Source organism: Cetorhinus maximus, chromosome 8 (genome assembly GCF_964194155.1).
Source record: "Cetorhinus maximus chromosome 8, sCetMax3.hap1.1, whole genome shotgun sequence".
Taxonomy (NCBI): domain Eukaryota; kingdom Metazoa; phylum Chordata; class Chondrichthyes; order Lamniformes; family Cetorhinidae; genus Cetorhinus; species Cetorhinus maximus.
Genome location: NC_135886.1, coordinates 140,497,042 through 140,516,998, shown reverse-complemented (window position 1 = coordinate 140,516,998; position 19,957 = coordinate 140,497,042).

The following is a 19,957-nucleotide window of genomic DNA, read 5'->3' as shown; positions in this document are numbered from 1 at the left end:
AATCTTTTGGGAACTGTTATAAGTCTAAGTTTAGCCATGTAATGCAACCTTGTGTGTTTAAGTTTTCTTTTACTTTGTTAATAAATGTTTTAATTTAATCTTTAAAATCTCCAAAGGCGGTAGTGGACTGTTTAGTTCTGAATTCAGTGCACAAACCTTCTCGTAACAAACACAAATTGCAAAATCATTGTGATAGCGTAGCTAACTTTCCCTTTGGGATTTGGTCAGCCGGCAAATACCACCTGCCATATCATAACACCCCTTATGTCACCATTTGCCACGATGAAAAGCAATTGTAAATTACAAAACTGAGTTGATCCTGGGATAGAGGGTTTGACTCATTCCTCAATGCCAGCTACTCATTTATGGTTGAGTGCCTAACTGGTGTCTTCCTTGCCCCTTTTATGTTGAGAATGACCGAAACCCTCTAGGGTATCCCCCAGAAGCCAGAAATGTGGAAAAATACATCTAGCCATAGGCATGACAAGTCTACCTCCAGGCACAGGCCTTAGGCCTCCCTTGCCTACTTTCATCTTAGTACAAGCTTTTTTATGACATCACAGTTGATGATGTAACCCATGAGCCTTGAAGACAGCAAGAGCTCTCTCTAACTGTGTTATAAACCCTCAGTTTAGAGATTTCCTTTTCCCTAAATCTAGTAGAGGAGAAATAAAAGTAGAGTTTCTAGCAAAGCTTGATGCTGAATAATAGTAAAATGGGATTATATTCAATTATATTTCAACAAATTACAAAGGCTTGCACATTCCCAGAGACAGGAGGGATAAAAGACAATGCTGTAGATACTGTTTTCCCCTTGCTTCCAGCAATAACAGTCCATTTCTGAGACAGCAAGGATTCTTGTGATCATTCCTGATCCTGAGGGCCTGAAAATTTTGCAGAACAGCCGGTCCAGCAAAAACTTAGAGTCATGCCTAATCCCTCAATGCGGTAAGTCACATTCTGAGCGTCCACAATCTTTCAGGCAGTGAAATTCAGATCGTAACAACTCGCTGCAGAAAAACATTTCTCTTCATGCCACCTCCCACCCCCACCCCCCTCCCCCCCACCTCTTTGGGTTTTTTTTGCTGGTTTTGCACATGAGCTAAAACCTGAAGTGCAATTGTTAATGATAAACAAATATGACTACAGGACTGTCTTGCGCGCCATCAGAGCCAACATTGAAATAAAGGGCCAGTGATTTTGCAATGCACGTTCTTATACTTGAAAGGCCCTGGAGAGGGTGCAGGTGAGGTTTTCTAGGATAATAGCAGGAATGAGGGAGTTCAGTTGTATGGAGAGACTGGAGAAGCTGGGGTTGTTCTCCTTAGGGCAGAGATGGTAATGAGAAGATATGAGGTAATCAAAATTATGAGGGATGGATTCTTGTGCCCTCTCCTGTGGCCAGTTTGTTGGTGGTGGGGAGGCATTTTAATCCGGTGGGAAAGTGGTGGGTGGGGACTCCACCACTTTCCCACCTCCACCTCGATTAACTCCAGATGGATGGCCATCCCACAAGATTCCATGTGAGAGGTTTGGGTAGGGCAAGTAGGGAGAAACTATTTCCCCTGGCAACTGGGTCAGTCACCAAAGATCATTGATTTAAATTAATTGACAAAGAAGCTCAAGGAAAAGTAAGTTGCAGTCTTCAGATAGAACATTGTTATGACCTGGAAAAAACTATTTGAAAGGGTAGTCTAATCAGATTCCATAAGAACTTTCAAAGGCAACTAAAGGAACATAATTCATAGGTTTATGGAGAGAAAGGTGGGCATGGGATTAAATTAGGCAGTCCTTTCAAAGAGCTGCCTCAGGCACATTAGGCCAAATGGTCTCCTTCTGTGCCACAAGATTCCATGATTCTATAACTCACTCTACAATTATAATTCATATAAAAAGAATTTCCAAACTTCTGCAAGTTTATTGAATTATTTCAAGAAATGCATCAGTAAACCAGGTATACATTTCTTTGGCTCACATTGAAGTAAAATATTAATTCCTTTAGTGTTCATTATAACTGATATTTTGAGATGTATCACGGTTACTCTCTGTACTTTCTCGTTCAGTTTTTATTGTTATTCTTTCATGGGATGTAGGCTGAGCTGCCTTCTTGAACTGCTGCAGTTCATGTGTTGTAGGTACAGCCACAGTGCTGTTAGGAAGGGAGTTCCAGGGCTTTGACCCAGTGTCAGTGAAGGAACAGCAACATTTTTCCAATTCAGGATGATCAGTGACTTGGAGGGGAACTTGCAGGTGGTGATGTCCCCATACAATTGCTGCCCTTGTCCTTCTAGGTGGTAGAGGGCATGGATTTGGAAAGTTCTGCAAAGGAACCTTGGCGAGTTGCTGCAATGCATCTTGTATATGATACACACTGTTGCTGTGCTATCATTGTTGAGGGTCTTAGATTGGGTTATCCTTGGTCAAGATTGATAGAGACTGCTGAAGGCTAGGCCGTTGGTAAACTTTACATTTTGCTGAGCATTCTACTAACTATATACATTACAAGGCTTTTTAGCATGATGCTTTACATAGAACTATCTCTCAGCTAACTCTGTTTATTGTGTGATCTTACATCACTAATGATGTAGACTGTCTATTTACTTATTTAATATTAACCCTTTATACTACAGTTGCCACTGTGTGTCAGTGGTGGAGGGAGTGAATGCTTACAGTGGTGGATGAGGTATTGATTGAGCAGGTTGTTTTGTCCTGGATAATGTTGAACTTCTTGTGTGTTGCTGAAGCCGTGGTGATCATGGCAAGTGGAGACTATCCCATTATGCTTCTGACTTGGGCCTCATAGATGGCAGTCAGGCTTTGGGGAATCAGGAGGTGAGTTATTCATCCCAGAATTCCCGGCCTCTGGCTTGCTCCTGTAGCTACAATACTTATATGGCTGGTCCAGTTCAGTTTCTGGTCAATGGTAACACCCAGGATATTAAAAGCAGGGGTATTGGTGATGGTAATGTAATTGAATGTCAAGGGAAGACACTTGCCTGGCACAAATGCTACCTGTCACTTATCAGCCCAAGCCTGAATGTGGTCCATGTCTTGCTGCATGCTGGCAAGGACTGCTTCAGTATATGATGAGGCTTAAATGGTACTGACCATTGCGTGATCCTCAGTGAACATCCCCACTTCTAACTTTATGATGGAGAGGAGGTCATTGGCGAAGCAGCTGAAGATGGTTGGGCCTAGGACACGACCCTGAGGAATTCCTGCAGCAATATTCGAGGACCGAGAAGTCCAACAACTACAACCATTTTCCGTTGTGCTTTGTAAGAGGTATAAGTGCTTTTCATATGTGCTTCTTAAATCTTAGTGAATGTTCTCAGTAATGAACAAGTAGGTTATTGAGTTTGGATTTGTAGCTCAATCCACTGGCTACATGCGACATGATCTTCCTCCTGCCTCTCACTAAATGCATATAGTTAAAAGCTGACAGAAAGCTGATTCTCAAATCCTTTTTTTGCTGCAACTCTTTTGACTGTGATTGCACACATTGTAATCATATTAATTATTTTTGGATTTATATGTATTACTTCTCATTTACTATGTTAAACACTATTTGGCAGTCAATTAACTAACTATGGATATTTTACTCATCTCTTTGAATATTATTAATTTCCACTATGCATTTTATCATTGGACACAAGTTTATACCATCATAAACCTTCTAAGTTTCAATTTTAATTCCTCCAATATAAATTGTATTTACTTATTTATCTGGACAAGTAGAGGACCAAAGACTGAAACTAAATGAAATGAAGCTTACATGTAATCCAAAATTCAAAAGTAATTTGGATATATATCTAGAAAAATAAAGATTTTCAAGGTGGAAAGTGCAGGGGAGTAGGATTAACTAGATAGCTTTTTCAAGAGCCAGTACAGACACAATGGGCCAAATAGCCTCCTGTGCTGTTGGTTTCTATGATTCTACGTGGGGTCTGAACCCAAAATCTTTGCCTCTCCAATGAAAACAGGTTGAGTTCCGCAACTCTCTCTTCATAATGCACCCAGCCACAGGATCGTTGGGATTGTTTAAAGTATAGTTGAAATGGAGAGTCCGACCCCTAAAGGCTTGAGCTACGATGGACAAAAGAGGCCCATCATTTCTTTCAACTTTAGCTTCTAGCAAGCATAAGTGAGCCACATTGCTACCCGATTGATAATCTTAAACTGCTTGTTAGTGATATCCATACGCAGGGACCTGTACTCCGCAAGCAGGAAGAACATGTTCACGCGTTGTGACTTTTTAGAATTGAACAAAAACATGAGGCTCAAGAGGTCCCTGGACCTCGACCAATCAGAGTCAACTTGCCAACCAATCGGCATCCTTTTCTTATACAGTGTAACTTGTTACTCCCTTTGAAATTTGGCATTCTTGCATCTCCTGATGAGTGCAAGACAAAAAGCTTTGACAGCATGCTTCCTCTTTCAGCAATACTGAACTCAATATCTCAAACTACCATGTCGGGTGGGGAGGGGGAAAATGAACACGCATCCTCTGCACTATTACACCACCATGCCTTGGCATTTACTAGTTCGTTAACTTAACCATTTCCATTGTAGCAGTTGGCATAAGAACATAGGAACAGGAGGGGGCCATTCAGCCCTTTGAGCATGTTCAACCATTCAATCAAATCATAGCTGATCTGTATCTTAACTCCATTTACCTGCATTTTTCCATAATCCTTAACGCTCTTACCTACGCAAACTCTAACAATCACAATGCTGACATTTTCAATTGACCCTCAGCCTCAACAGCTTTTTGGGGGGGCAGGAGATTTCCAGCTTTCCACTGGCTTTTGTGTGAAGACGTGTTTCCCGTCATCGTCCATTGCGACCGCCCACTGACATTGTGACATGGCATTGCTCATGTTCTCTGTATCTGTTCCATAATTAGTCATGGGGATTTCCCTCATAATGTATTTCATACACTTTATGTGTGATGATGATTATACAAAGAGGATAAAAATCACAGCCTCATTATCGATAACTTGACAAAATACATTTGCAGCTGTTTCTTAGGAGACTGTATATTTAATGAGAATAATCGAATTGTAATGTAAAAAAAAAGCTCCTTGATAACATTATTGTCATGAAAATATAATTGTTTTCATAATATTATTGTGCTTTATTGTAAAAGTGGGTTAATAGTGGGGTTTGGATTAGTTTCTCTGTGTATATGTGTGTGTGTGGGAAGGATTTAACTGAATTGGAGACAGCTGATCTGGAGGTTTTGAGTTAAATACATAAACATGGCTGAAGTTTTCGAATGTGGGGTAAATGGAAAATTTGCATTTTTAGATAAATTAGAATTGTTTGAAATTCAAAGAAATGGTAAGATATTACGCTTAGCTAGGAGAAGCTAAGCCAGTGTGTTTATTTTTCCCAAAGGTTACTGATAAAGTTAGTGCTATGAAAGATTTATATTATGAGAAAAGTAAAGTTGCAGGAACATATTGGAACAATGAAATTTGCACTAAAAATGGAGAACCATGTAAAAAGGAGACGCGGCTAGGTGTAAGAGGAAAAGGCATTCTAAGGTCTAACACAAGTGTGTAAAGCCTCCAGCCTCCATGCATCAAATTGCTGTCCACAAGAACTGAAGCTGAGAAAACTCATTTTGAATACAACTATCCAGGGTATTTTGTTGCTTTGCCTGGGTCTGTTTAAATCTATTTGTTTTTACTGTTACCTTACCAAAAGTGTGACTGGGGATCAGATTAATTAGGGATTTTAGGAGTTATTATAGTTGTAATTTGTAGACCCATATATATGCTTGAAATATTTTATTTTGTTACTAAATTTTCAATTCAGTTTTCTGAAAAATCTCTGAAATTGTGGGGAGTCTTATTACTCCTGAATTCAGGCCATGCAACTTGAAATAAAATACAAATTGCAAAACAGTTGTGGCAGCTGTTCCAAGTTTCCCTCCGGGATTTGAGCAGCTCAGCATTTACCATCCACTATGCTATAACAATTATCACAAAGTATTACAAAACATTGACGCTATTCACCTCACTTCCTCCTTTTGTAACCAGAAACCACTTTTCTAACCATTCTCTGGTTAAAAAGGTTGCTCCTGGTATCCTGGTTGGATTTATTAGTGAGCATTTTATATTCATGGCCCTTAGTTTTGGTTTCCCTCCTTGTGTCTATGCGGGATCTTTGAATGAGCTATACAAGTAGTCTCAATCTTTCAACATAGACCTGGACACTTTTACCTTTTCAAGTATAAATCTAATTTTCTTTTCAAAGTCATCAGTCTACCTGCTTCTAGCACCCTTTTTTGCAATGCATTCCAGATCTCTTATCATCTTAAGCAAAAGGAATTATTCTCATCTCTCCTCTGTTTTTTTTTGCCAATTATCATAAATCTGTGCCCTTTGGTTATGACAGTTGTGCTTGATGTATTTTACAATTGTTGAATAATGGGGTACTTGTAAAGTAGTTGACGATGACGATGAAGTCAGTGCCATGGACATGAAAAAGGCTGGATGCAATTTTTCACCAACGATGAGTAGGAACTTCATGTGGAATCAATGGTGCTGTGTGCTGACTTGACATATGCTCTTGACATGCCTCACATGTCTTGACGACCAATTTAATGCCATTGTTCTTACCCGGTCAAAAGGTTGTCCCTCCTGCAAGTCTTCTTGTCCAATCTATGTCCGTTTGTGAGTGATGACATTTTTGAAGAATATCAGGTCACAAAGATTCTGGTATGGTATCATACTTCCAAATGTCCAAATCTGCCTTCAACTCATCTGCCTTATCGACGAGAGTCATTACATCACCAATGGCTTCACCAATCGCTCAACAATTCCTTTGTTATTTATTTTCTCAGCCTTTTCTTCCTCCACTTTCCACACCCACTTACGAATTTTCTGTCTCTTATTTCCAATTTTTCTTCCCTCCCTTCTGAATCTATGCTCAGGTTCCCAACTGCTGCCGAGTGAGTTTAAACCCTTCCCAACTGCAGTCACAAACTTCCCTGCCATGATATTGGTCCCGTGCCTGTTGAGGTGCATTCGGTCTGGCTAGTACAAGTCATTTGTCCCCAGAACTGTCCCTAATACCCCAGAAATTTAAAGCCCTTCCTCCTGCATTTCTCCAGCCACAAATTCAACTGCACTCTCCTCCTATTTCTATTCTCACTGGCATGGGGCATTGAGAGTAATCTGGAGATTGCTACCTTTCAGGTCCTACTTTTTAATTCATTTCCAAGCTCCCTTATTAGTGGCACAATTAATCCTTCCTCTTCGAACTTTGGATTCTGACCCATTCTAAGCCACTCCTCTTTATCTTTCTCTTTTTAAGAAGCTTCTTAAAACCTACACCTTTGACTAGGCTTTTGGCCACTTGTCCTAATACCTCCTTATGTGGCTCACTGTCAAAGCTTGGTCAAAGAGTAAAGAAAGAAAGACTTGCACTTAAATAGCACTTTTCAAAAACACCAAATATCTCAAAACCCTGAAAGCCAATGAAATGCTTTTGAAGTGTTGTCACTGTTGTAATGGGAAACATGGCAGCTAATTTGCACTCAACAAAATCCCACCACCAGCAATGTGATAATGATCCGGTGATGGCCGGGATTTGCCGGTCCCGTTGTGGGTGAGTGGCTCCCCAGTCAGAATTCCATTGACTTGCGGCGGGACAGGAAGATCCCGGTGGCGTGTGGGTGCGCAAAATCCAGCCCAATCTGTTTCCTGTGATATTGTATGAGTGACAAGTATTGACCAGGGCACTGGGGATAACTTCCCCGCTCTTCTTCTAAATAGTGTCACGGGATCTTTTACGTCTTCCCAAGCAGGCAAATGGGGCCTCGGTTTAACATCTCAGCTTAAAAATGACACCTCTGACAGTGTAGCACCTCGCAGTACTACACTGCAGTGTCAGTGTTAATTTTTGTGCACAAGCCCTGGGGTAGGGTTTGAACGTGAAGCCTCGTAACTCAGAGGCAGAAGTATTTTTCTTCATTTGCTCATGGGATGCGGGCATCACTGGCTAGGTCAGCATTTATTGCCCTTCCCCAATTACCCTTGAGAAATGAGTGGCTTGCTAGACCATTCCAGAGTCAGCACCATTGCTGTGGGTCTGGAGTCACATATAGGCCAGACCAGGTAAGAAAGGCAGGTTTCCTTCCCTATAAGATATTAGTAAACCAGATGGGTTTTATGACAATGATTTCATGATCATTAAACTCTTAATTCCAAGTACTTTATTAAATTCAAATTCCACCATTTGCCAAAGTGGGATTTGAACCCAGGTTCCCAGAACATTACCCGGGGTCTCTGGATTACCAGTCTAGTAACAATACCACCATGCCACCACCAAGTGTGCCACAGCTGAGACTAGGTGCCAATTATGGGAGGGGAGAGAGGTTACAGAGCAGAGAGGTTTAGAAAGGGAATTCCAGGGCTTCAGGTCCAGGCAGCTGAAGGCATGGCCTCCAACAGCGGAGTGAAGGACTTCACTGTTCAGCTTGAGAATTTCCAAATCCGCTGAGGCTCAGATTTGGCTACCTCCCAGTAACCTTGTACCCATTGTAAAGCCAGACTATATAGCAACCAAGCATCCCAGAATCGAGGCTACACAAAACACAACATGGGACACCGCAAACTTTATTTTTTTAACAGATATCACATCAAATTATATCCATCATTAAGCCAAAGGCAATGTCACTCTAAATCACTTCACCAAGCTGTCCTATTCCAATGGCCGATATACTATAATCTTGCGCATGAATTCATGAAATTAGAAGCTGCAACATTTAGACATGAGTTCTTTCTGCATTGCATATCAAAGCTAAAATTAACTTTGCAGCTTCAACATTAAATTCATTTTGGAATATATACTATCGTCTGAAAGAAAATGACTATTGCCTGATCTACATTTTTCTTTGATGAAGTTGCAGTCATACATTTCCTACATTACAATAGTTGCATCACTTCAAAGTGACTTCATTGGCTGTAAAGCACTTTCTAATGTTTTGAGGCTGTGAAAAGTGTTATCTCCCTTTCTTCCTTTTTCCCTTCCTTCTTTCCAACGATCCTAACTCAAATTCCTACCACTCTCTTATTGTACCAAGTAAGGTAAAACTCAACTGAGATAATAGATCAGATAAAATGTAGGGATATTCCTGTATCTCATCAGTAACATTACACATCAGTTGTTCCATTTGCACACATTCAAATGAATGTGCCATATTTACATGTGCTTGCCTACAATTACACATTCATAAAATGCCAACTTATCATAATGAATTAGTTGGAAATTTAATAATCGCTATTGGAAACATAAGCTTGCAAAAAAAAAATTACGAGCAAATCATAATAACAAATTAAAAATAAGCAGTCAAAAGAAACTATTAACAAAAAGGGGAACGTTACATCGAATTCACAGCACAAAAGCAGGCCACTCAGCCCAACAGGTCCATGATAGTGCTTATGCTGCACAAGAGCTTCCACTCACCAGAAGTTCCAGAGAAGAGTTATATTAGACTCAAAATGTTAACTCTGTTTCTGTCTCCACGCTAACTTTCATTGATTGTATTATCGATACTTTAATAAGTTGAAATGCAATTCATGAAAAGATTAATCTGATTATCTAATAATTAATTTTTATTAATGGAATAGACATGATGAACATAAGAACATAAGAAATCGGAACAGGAGTAGACCATTCGGCCCCTCGAGCCTGCTCCGCTATTTAATAAGATCATGGCTGATCTTCTTGTGTTTCGATTTCACATTCCCATCTACCCGCGATAACCTTTGATTCCCTGGCCTAACAACAATCTATCTACCTCTGCCTTAAAAATATTCAATGACCCCGCCTCCACCACCTTCTGAGGCAGAGAGTTCCAAGGTCGCACAACCCTCTGAGAGAAAAAAAAATTCTCCTCATCTCTGTCCTAAAAGTATTTATTCTGAAACTCTAAAACATTACCCTGGGTATTATTTTAATTAACATAGATGATTACCAAATGAGTATAACTTTCCCTGTTAAAATTATGGAATTAAATGAACAACGGGCAGTTTATGTAAGATATATATAAGCTTTAGTTAAGGAATGACTTGCATTTGTATAGTGCCTTTCCCCGAGGCTTCAATGAAGGATACACTCCTAGCTGGATAAAGGAGGCCCAGGACCTGCTCTGGCAATACAATCCATCTGGCAGCCCACAGGTTGCTCGAGTCTCTCGATTGAGCCGGATTCCAGTGATGGATTGAGTGTGTTGAAGGCCTGGACTTCATGCATCTTGGTCTCCATACCTGGGCCCTCCTATGTTGTCTTGGAGCCACTAATTCTATGGAATACTAGGCCCCAAAGCTCTGGCCCAACTCCATAGGCTCCAAATTAGTGGAGAGTGCAAAAGGAGCTCTCAGCAAGAACACAAGAGAGGTACGTTGTCAACTATGCTGGACAATGAACTTGATCCCTCCACAAGACCCCACCTCATCATGAGAGGTGAGGTGAAGAAAGGGAAGACATCTGGCAGTGATGGTTTCTCCACGGAATTTCTCTAACAAGTAGGCCAAAAGTGAATCCACTGGCTTGCAAAGCCATGGAATCAGGATGCAACCCTAAAGCATGGAGGGGACAATGGTCTGTGCCTTTCTAAAACCTGGCAAACAGATTGATGACCCAGCAAGCTATGCGCCAATATCACTTATGTGCATGACTTATAAGCTCCTAGAACATATCATTCTACGGAATATATCATTGAGGCCGTGATCATTGAAGAACAAGCAGGCATCTGGCCTGAGGATAGTTGCTGCAACCAAGCTCTTGCCCTCACAACGCACATTAGACCATAAGACCATAAGACATAGGAGCAGAAATTAGGCCATTCGGCCCATTGAGTCTGCTCCGCCATTCAATCATGGCTGATAAGTTTCTCAACCCCATTCTCCCGCCTTCTCCCCGTAACCTTTGATCCCCTTACCAATCAAGAACCTGTCTATCTCGGTCTTAAACACACTCAATGACCTGGCCTCCACAGCCTTCTGTGGCAATGAGTTCCATAGATTCACCACTCTCTGGCTAAAGAAGTTTCTCCTCATCTCTGTCCCTTTACTCTGAGGCTGTGCCCTCGGGTCCTAGTCTCTCCTACTAATGGAAACATCTTCCCCATGTCCACTCTATCCAGGCCTTTCAGTATTCTGTAAGTTTCAATCAGATCCCTTCTTATCCTTCCAGAAATGGAGGCACAAACCAAACCCCCACAAAACAACAACTACCGCATTTCATCTTGATAACAAAAATACTAAATGCACCCTGAATGTGACCTTCTGCAACAAACTTTTACGACGTGACACCGGTCCGATTTACCTCAGATTGAAGCTGGACTGCACACTAACCTTCCACGACCACCAGAAGAACGTAGCTACCACAATGAAGTCAAGAGTCAACTTGATCAAGAAACTGGTAAACACCAGTTGGGGTTCAAGCCTCAGCACTACTGCTATGGACTTCAGTGATGGCCCTCGTACTCCGTAGTTGAATACTGTGCACTGTTATGGACCAGAAGAAGCCACACTTTACCAGTTGATGTTCAACTGAACACTGCAATGAGATGCATCACTGGAATCCTCAAGTCGACCCCGACACCCTGGCTACCCATGCTGGCACACATCGTCACTCATCCACCGCAACACAGCTTCCCACCCTGAGGGTCAGCAAATTGAAGAAAACAAATTCCTCCCTATCCATCGGGACCTCACCAATGTTCCTCACCTCTGCTTGAAGTCACATAAGCCCTTTTGGATTCATGCCCACAACCTCAGACAATGTGATTTCAAAGCTGAAGAAGCTTGGAAAAATGAATGGTCCTCACAAGAAGCCACGACCACACGCCTTGTAAAAGACCCGACACAGAAGGTCCCTGATTTTGACCCCACGGAGCTCATGAGCATCCCTAAAACACATCAGTACAAACTCCATGGCAGATACAGATACCCGATGCACAACTGGGAAATGAAAAACTCTCCTGTGTGCGACTGTGGTCACCCAGAACAGAACAGACCATGGCCTGACTCATTATAGTATTATAATGATACACAACGCCTCTCCAGATATAATGTCCTGGCTTGCCGCCTGGATGTAAAATTATAGTTGTTGCCCTTTACCAAGTCATATGAAAGAAGAAGAATGAGAAAACAAATTATCTGGTCATTATTACATTGCTGTTTGTGGGCGCTTGCCCACAAAATGGCTGCACGTTTGCTACGTTACAAAAGTGACCACTTCAAAAGTGCTTCACTGGCTGCAAAGTACTTTGGGGACACCTTGAGGTTGCGAAAGGTGCTATAGACATGTGAGTTTTTCTAAAGGACGGTGGAATATCATACCACCAGCCCAACCCACCAGCAATTATTTCTGAACTGTATCCTGCCTCAGGATATTAAATGCAATTTGAGTCAGCTTTAAATTTCTCAACGGGGCAGAATAGCGGAGCTGGGTTCCACTGCCTCTGCTCGGTGCAGTTCAAATCCGCTGACAAATACCGAGATACATCAGCCCAGGCCTGAGCATACTGTCTCCAAATGTGTCCGCTTAATTCGTTTTCATCTGCCGCAAGATCTCACTTCTCTTGCTGTGGGGGTAGAGATGTCGCTGACTTTGGAGGTGACAGCAGTTGAACCCAGCCTCCAGAAAAGATAAATTAGCGCACATTTGCATTGGCAACTTTCTTCTGCTAATTGTCCTGAGCTTGGGAGAAGATGCATAATCTCAATGGCATTGTTCTCAAATTAGAATGAATCCTGCTGTCCATGAATATTAAAGCCTTTGTTTGCCTGGCAGCTGGAAGATGTTTGGAGAGTGCCAAACTCATACTTCATTGCTTCCTAATAATCATTAACTATGACACTGTCAGGTTGATGGCAGTTGCACAGAAACTAGAACAACAGCAAGAGAAAAATCATATTGCCACTTAAGATACATGAGTGAATCTAATTGGTAATACATTCTTCAGTAAATCTTGGGAGAGGCTGTCCTAACATTTTTACTTTGATGGGCTTCTGCCAAAATGGGCCTTGGTTTTGAGTAACTTCTGTCCTTATGGAAGATTTAGCTATTCCCTCATTGTCGCTGGACTGAAATCTTAGATTTCCTCCCCTAGTAGGATTGTTGGAAGAAGCCTCAATGACAGAGACTGCAGTGGTTCAAGGAGTTTCATCACCACCACCACAACAACAACAACAGCAACAGCAGTAATTTTCATTTATATAGCACCTTTAACATGATTAAAAAGCCCCAAGGCCCTTCATAGGAGTGATTATTCACAGAATCACAGAATCACACAGTGAAGAGGAGGCCCTTCGGCCCATCAAGTCTGCACCGACACGTGAGAAACACCTGACCTACCTACCTAATCCCATTTACCAGCAATTGGCCCATAGCTTGAATGTTATGATGTGCCAAGTGCTCATCCAGGTATTTTTAAAGGATGTGAGGCAACCCGCCTCCACCATCCCAGGCAGTGCATTCCAGACCGTCACCACCCTCTGGGTAAAAAAGTTTTTCCTCATATCCCCCCCTAAACCTCCTGCCCCTCACCTTGAACTTGTGTCCCCTCGTGACTGACCCTTCAACTAAGGGGAACAGCTGCTCCCTATCCACCCTGTCCATGCCCCTCATAATCTTGCACACCCCGATCAGGTCGCTCCTCAGTCTTCTCTGCTCCAACAAAAACAACCCAAGTCTATCCAACCTCTCTTCATAACTTAAATGTTTCATCCCAGGCAACATCCTAGTGAATCTCCTCTGCACCCCCTCCAGTGCAATCATATCCTTCCTATAATGTGGCGATCAGAACTGCACACAGTACTCCAGATGTGGCCTCACTAAGGTTCTATACAACTCCAACATGACCTCCCTACTTTTGTAATCTATGCCTCGATTGATGAAGGCAAGTGTCCCATATGCCCTTTTCACCACCCCACTAACATGGCCCTCCAACTTCAGAGTTCTATGGACACACACGTCAAGTTCCCTTTGTTCCTCAGAACTTCCTAGTGTCATGCCATTCATTGAATACTCCCTTGTCAAATTACTCCGTCCAAAGTGTATCACCTCACACTTTTCAGGGTTAAATTCCATCTGCCACTTATCTGCCCATTTGACTATCCCAGTTATATCTTCCTGTAGCCCAAGACACTCAACCTCACTGTTAACCACCCGGCCAATCTTTGTGTCATCCGCAAACATACTAATCCTACCCCCCACATAGTGACGAATAATAGGGGACCCAGCACAGATCCCTGTGGTACGCCACTGGACACTGGCTTCCAGTCACTAAAGCAGCCTTCTGTCATCACCTTCTGTCTCCTACAACTAAGCCAATTTTGAACCCACCTTATCAAATTACCCAGTATCCCATGTGCCTTTGCCTTCTTTATAAGTCTCGCATGTGGGACCTTGTCAAATGCTTTGCTGAAATCCATATAAACTACATCAACTGCACTACCCTCATCTACACAACTGGTCACCTCCTCAAAAAATTCAATCAAATTTGTTAGGCATGACTTCCCTCTGACAAAGCCATGCTGACTATCCCTGATCAAAACTTGCCTCCCCAAGTAGAGATGGATTCTCTCCTTCAGAATTTTCTCCAATAGTTTCCCTACCACTGACGTGAGACTCAATGGCCTGTAGTTCCCTGGCTTATCTCTGCATCCCTTCTTAAATAGCGGAATCACATTAGCTGTTCTCCAGTCCTCTGGCACCACCCCCATGACCAGAGAGGAATTAAAAATTTGAGATTACAACCCGAGAGGTCTTGCTTTTTAGTCTACTGCCTAACTCCCTGAATTCTTGATGCAAGACCTCATCCCTCTTCCTACCTATGTCATTGGTACCAACATGTACCATGACATCTGCCTTATCACTCTGTCCCTTCAGGGTGCCCTGCAGCCATTCAGTGACATCCCGGACCCTGGCACCAGGGAGGCAACATATCATCCTGGAGTCACGTTGACGGCCACAGTAGCGCCTATCTGTTCCCCTGACTATAGAATCCCTTATTACTATTGCCCTTCCTCTCTTCCTCTCCTCCTGTACAGACAGGCTGCTTGTGGTGCCAGAAACTTGGCTCTGTCTACACTCCCTGGAGGAACCAGTGTCCTCATCAGCCTCCAAAATGGAATACAATTTGTGAGCAGGACCACCAGGGGACTCCTGAACTACTTGCCTGTTTCTCTTGGACTGCCTGGTCACCCATTCCCTTCCTTCCTCCCTCAAGCCCCTTCAGCTGCGGTGTGACCACCTCTCTACCTGTGCTACCAATGATGCTCTCAGACTTGCAGATGCTCCACAGTGGCCCCAGCCACCGTTCCAGCTCTGAAACCCGAGCTTCCAGGAGCTGCAGCTGGACACACTTCCTGCACACATGCTGGTCCTGGGCACTGGAAATGTTCCCGGCTTCCCACATGGAGCACGAGGAGCACACCATGGCTTTGAGCTTTCCTGCCATGACTTATCCCTTTAATTTAAACCTTTTAAATTAATTACTCTAAGGCCCTTCTTTCCTGATCCTCGTTACTACAGAATATACAAACTATAAACCACAAAAAGACCTTAAACTATAAGCAATAAAAGTAGTAAATACTTATCTGACCTTACCCACTACTTACCAGTCATTTCTCTCCCTGGCAGCCTCTACTGTTGCAGCTGGACAAGAGGACAAGACCACTCTCTGAAGATTTAAGAAGGTGGATAGCAAAGAAAAAATCCAAAAAGCACCTCTTCCCCTCTGCACTGAATTCCCACTGTGCACCAAATTGCCAATACCCACACTCACTCTGGCTGTGTCTCACTCAGGATGAGGTCTCTCCCCTGCTCGTGTACAAGCTCACTCAAGCAAGATTATTGAATAAAATTATTCACCAAGCCATATTGTTGGGAAACCACATCTTCCAGAACTGTACTTTCTTTTAAAATTTGGATGGACACTATTATTTGGACACTTGGAAACTGACCTGGATTTTTTTTGAAAAAAGTCAACTTCGACTGTGAGTGAGCATGCTTTTTCCCAGAAATCGCATGACTTCAGGTAAATGACCAGCGTGGCACTGGAGGGGGAGAGGTATTTTCATATTAGAACTGTAATAAATGGCTGGAAAAAAAACCTGAAAGGCAAAGGCCCTGGTGACTTACTGGAAATCACCTGACAAAAATGAGCTTTATGTTTTGAAATTGCTTTTTTTGAACTCAGTTGGAAATAAACCGAGAAGGAGAAAGCTACCCAATCTGTGCTCTCCTTACCTTGTCTGAGATACAGTGTGGTTATCGGTATCCAGCTGGGATTCCTCATCTCAGTGGAACTTGTGTGTATTTGGAATCTAGAGAGGCTGAGACAAGAGGGAGATCCTAAGGATTGATCAAACTTGACTCTCCTCCATGCTGAAGCTCCATTGGTGAGAAACTACAAACACCTGTTGGGACTAGTGATCTGTGTTTACACAAGGGAGCACTTGATTGATGGCATCAAAACCATGCGACCTTTATCCTTTTCATAAAATGTTTCTTTCACCACCAGTCTCTGCAGAGACCCTATTTGTTTGTCCTTTGCTTGTATGTGTGTGCATGTCTGTGTATTTGTGTGTGTGCTGGGATACTTTAAAAGGGATAGATAGTTTCACTTCCAGATTACAAACTGTGTTTTAACCAGCTCTTGCAACTTGTTTTAAAAAAAGAAGTTTCATTTTATAATAAATCAATTATTCTCTGTTTATTGAAAACAGAGAATGGTTAGAGTCTCTTTTATTCTGGGTCTAACAGTAAATGATTGGCCATTTTGGTGAATGAACTAAAAATTTACACAAATGGTGCAGCCTGTAGAGTTATGCGGCTGCATAAACTGTGCACTCCTCCTATCACAGTCATAACAATATTAGGACAGGTGACCAAAAATTTGGTTAAAGAGGTAGGTTTTAATGAGCATCTTAAGGAAAGACAGGTGGAGAGACAAAGAGATTTAACATAGAAACATAGAAAGTAGGAGCAGGAATAGGACATTCGGCCCAGGCTTCACCATTCAATATAATCATGGCTGATCCTCTATCTCAATGCTGTATTCCAGCTCTCTCCCCATACCTCTTGATGCCTTTAGAGTCCAGAAATCTATCTATTTTCTTATTAAATATATTCAGTGACTTGGCCTCCACAGCCTTCTGTGGTATAGAATTCCACAGGTTCACCACCCTCTACCGCAATCCTAAATGGTCTGCCCCATATCCTGGGACCCTTGTTCTAGACCCCCCCAGCCAGAGGAAAGATCGGCCTTGCATTCAGTCTGTCGATCCCTGTCAGAATTTTATACGTTTCAATGAGATCTCCTCTCACTCTTCTAAACTCCAATGAATACAGGCCTAGTCGGCCCAATCTCTCCTCATATGACAATCCTGCCATACCAGGAATCAGTCTGGTGAACCTCCGCTCCACCCCCTCTATGGCAAGTATATCCTTTCTTAGGTAAGAAGACCAAAACTGCACCCAGTAATCCAGGTGTGGTCTCAGCAAGGCCCTGTACAGCTGCAGTAAGACATCCTTGCCCCTGTACTCAAGTCCTCTTGCAGTGAAGGCCTCCATAACATTTGCCTTCTTAACTGCTTGCTGCACCTGCATGCTTGCTTTCAGTGATTGGCATACAAGGTCACTTTGTACATCAATATTTCCCAATCTATCATTATTTAAGTAATACTCTGCCATTCTGTTTTTCATAATGAAGTGGATAACTTCACACTTATCCACGTTATACTGCATCTGCCATGTATTTGCCCACTCACTCAACCTGTCTAAATCACCACCTAAATCTTAACATGCTCCTCATTACTCACATTCTCACCAAGTTTTGTGTCATCAGCAGACTTGGAAATATTAGTTTGGTTCCCTCATCCAAATCATTGATACATATTGTGAATAGCTGGGGCCCAAGCACTGATCCCTGTGGTACCCCAGTAGTCACCGCCTGCCACTCCAATAAAGACCCGTTTATTCCTACTCTCTGTTTCCTGTCTACTAACAAATTCACAATTCATGCTAATATATTACCCCCAATCTCATGTGCTTTAATCTTACACACTAAACTCTTATGTGGAACTTTATCAAAAGCTTTCTGAAAATCCAAATACACCACATCCACTAGTTCTCCCTTATCTATTCTGCTAGTTACGCCCTCACAAAACTCCAGTAGGTTTGTCAAACATGATTTCCCTTTCATAAATCCATACTGACTTTGTCTAATTCTGTTGAAATTTTCTAAGTACCCTGTTGTCACATTTTTTATAACCAACTTTAGCATTTTCCATACTACTAACGTTAGGCTAACCGATTTGTAATTCACTGTTTTCTCCTTCCTTCTTTTTTTAAATAGTGGAGTTACATTTGCCACCCTTCAATCTGCTGGGACTGTTCCAGAATTTTGGAAGATGACGGCCAAGGCATCCATTGTTTCCATGGCCACCTCCTTTAGTTCCCTGGGATGTAGATTATCAGGCCCTGGGGATTTATCAGCTTTCAGTCCCATTCATTTCTCTAGCACTTTTGTTTTAGTAATACTAATTTCCTTAGTTTCCTCCTTCTCACTAGACACCTGGTTCCCTAGCGTTTCTGGGAAGTTATTTGTGTCTTCCTCCGTGAAAACAGAGCTAAAGTAGTTATTTAATTGCTCTGCCATTTCCTTGTTCTTTACTATAAATTCTCCCATTTCAGACTGTAATGGACCTACATTTGTCTTCACTTGTCTTTAGGGAGGGAATTCCAGAGATCAGGACCCAGGCAGCTGAAGACATGGTTGCCAATGGAGGGAGCAAGGATGTGCAAGAGGCCGGAACAGGAGGAGCTCAGAGATCTCAGGGCATTGTGGGGCTGGAGGAGTTTACAGAGATAGGGAGGGGTGAAGCCAGGGGTGGATCTGAAAACAAGGATGAGAATTTTAAAATCAAGGCACTGCTTAATTGGGGGCCAATGGAGGTTATCAAGGAGTGATTTGTGAAGGGGACTTGATGTGAGCTAAGGTACAGTCAGCAAAGTTTTAGATAAAGTTAAGCTTATGGACAGTGAAAGATGAGATGCTGCTCAGAAGAGAATGGAAATCATCATGTGTAGAGGTAACAAAGGCATCAAATAGGTTTTCAGTAGCAAGGGAGCTGAGGCAGGGGCGGAGTTGAGCCATGCTCATTTCCCCCATGGTTTTCTTGCCAATTATCTTAAATCTGTGTCCTCTGATTACCAAGCTCCCTGCCTGTGGATACAATTCCTCCATATCAGTCTATCAAAATCCCTCATAACTGTCAACCCCTCTATTCAACTTCCCCTTAACCTGATATGGTTTTCCACTTTTAGAAACTGGGGTATTGTCACTTACATTTTATGTGGGGAGGTGATGGCATAGTGGCATTGTCGCTGGACTAATAATCGAGAGACCGACAGTAATGCTTTGGCCACAGCAGATGGCAGAATTTGAATTCAATAAAAATCTGGAATTAAAAGTCTAATGATGACCATGAAACTATTGTTGATTGTTGTAAAAACCCTTCTGGTTCACTAAGGTCCTTGAAGGAAGGAAATCTGATGCCCTTACCTGGTCTGGCCTACATGTGACTTCACATCAATGTGATTGACTCTTAATGCCCTCTGAAATGGCCTAGTAAGCAACTCAGTTGTATCAAACCACTACAGAGCCTCAAAAAAAGAAATGAAAGTGGATGGATTGATCTAGGCACCAGAAATGACAACGGTAAACATAGCCCTGTCAACCCTGCAAAGTCTTCCTTACAAACACCTGGGAGCTAATGCCAAAATTGGGAGAGCTATCTCACAGACTAGTCAAGCAACATAGTCACCCTCACAGAATCATACCTTATAGATAATGTCCATCCCTGGATATGTCCTGTCCCACCAGCAGGACAGATCCAGCAGAGCTGGTGGCATAGTGGTATAC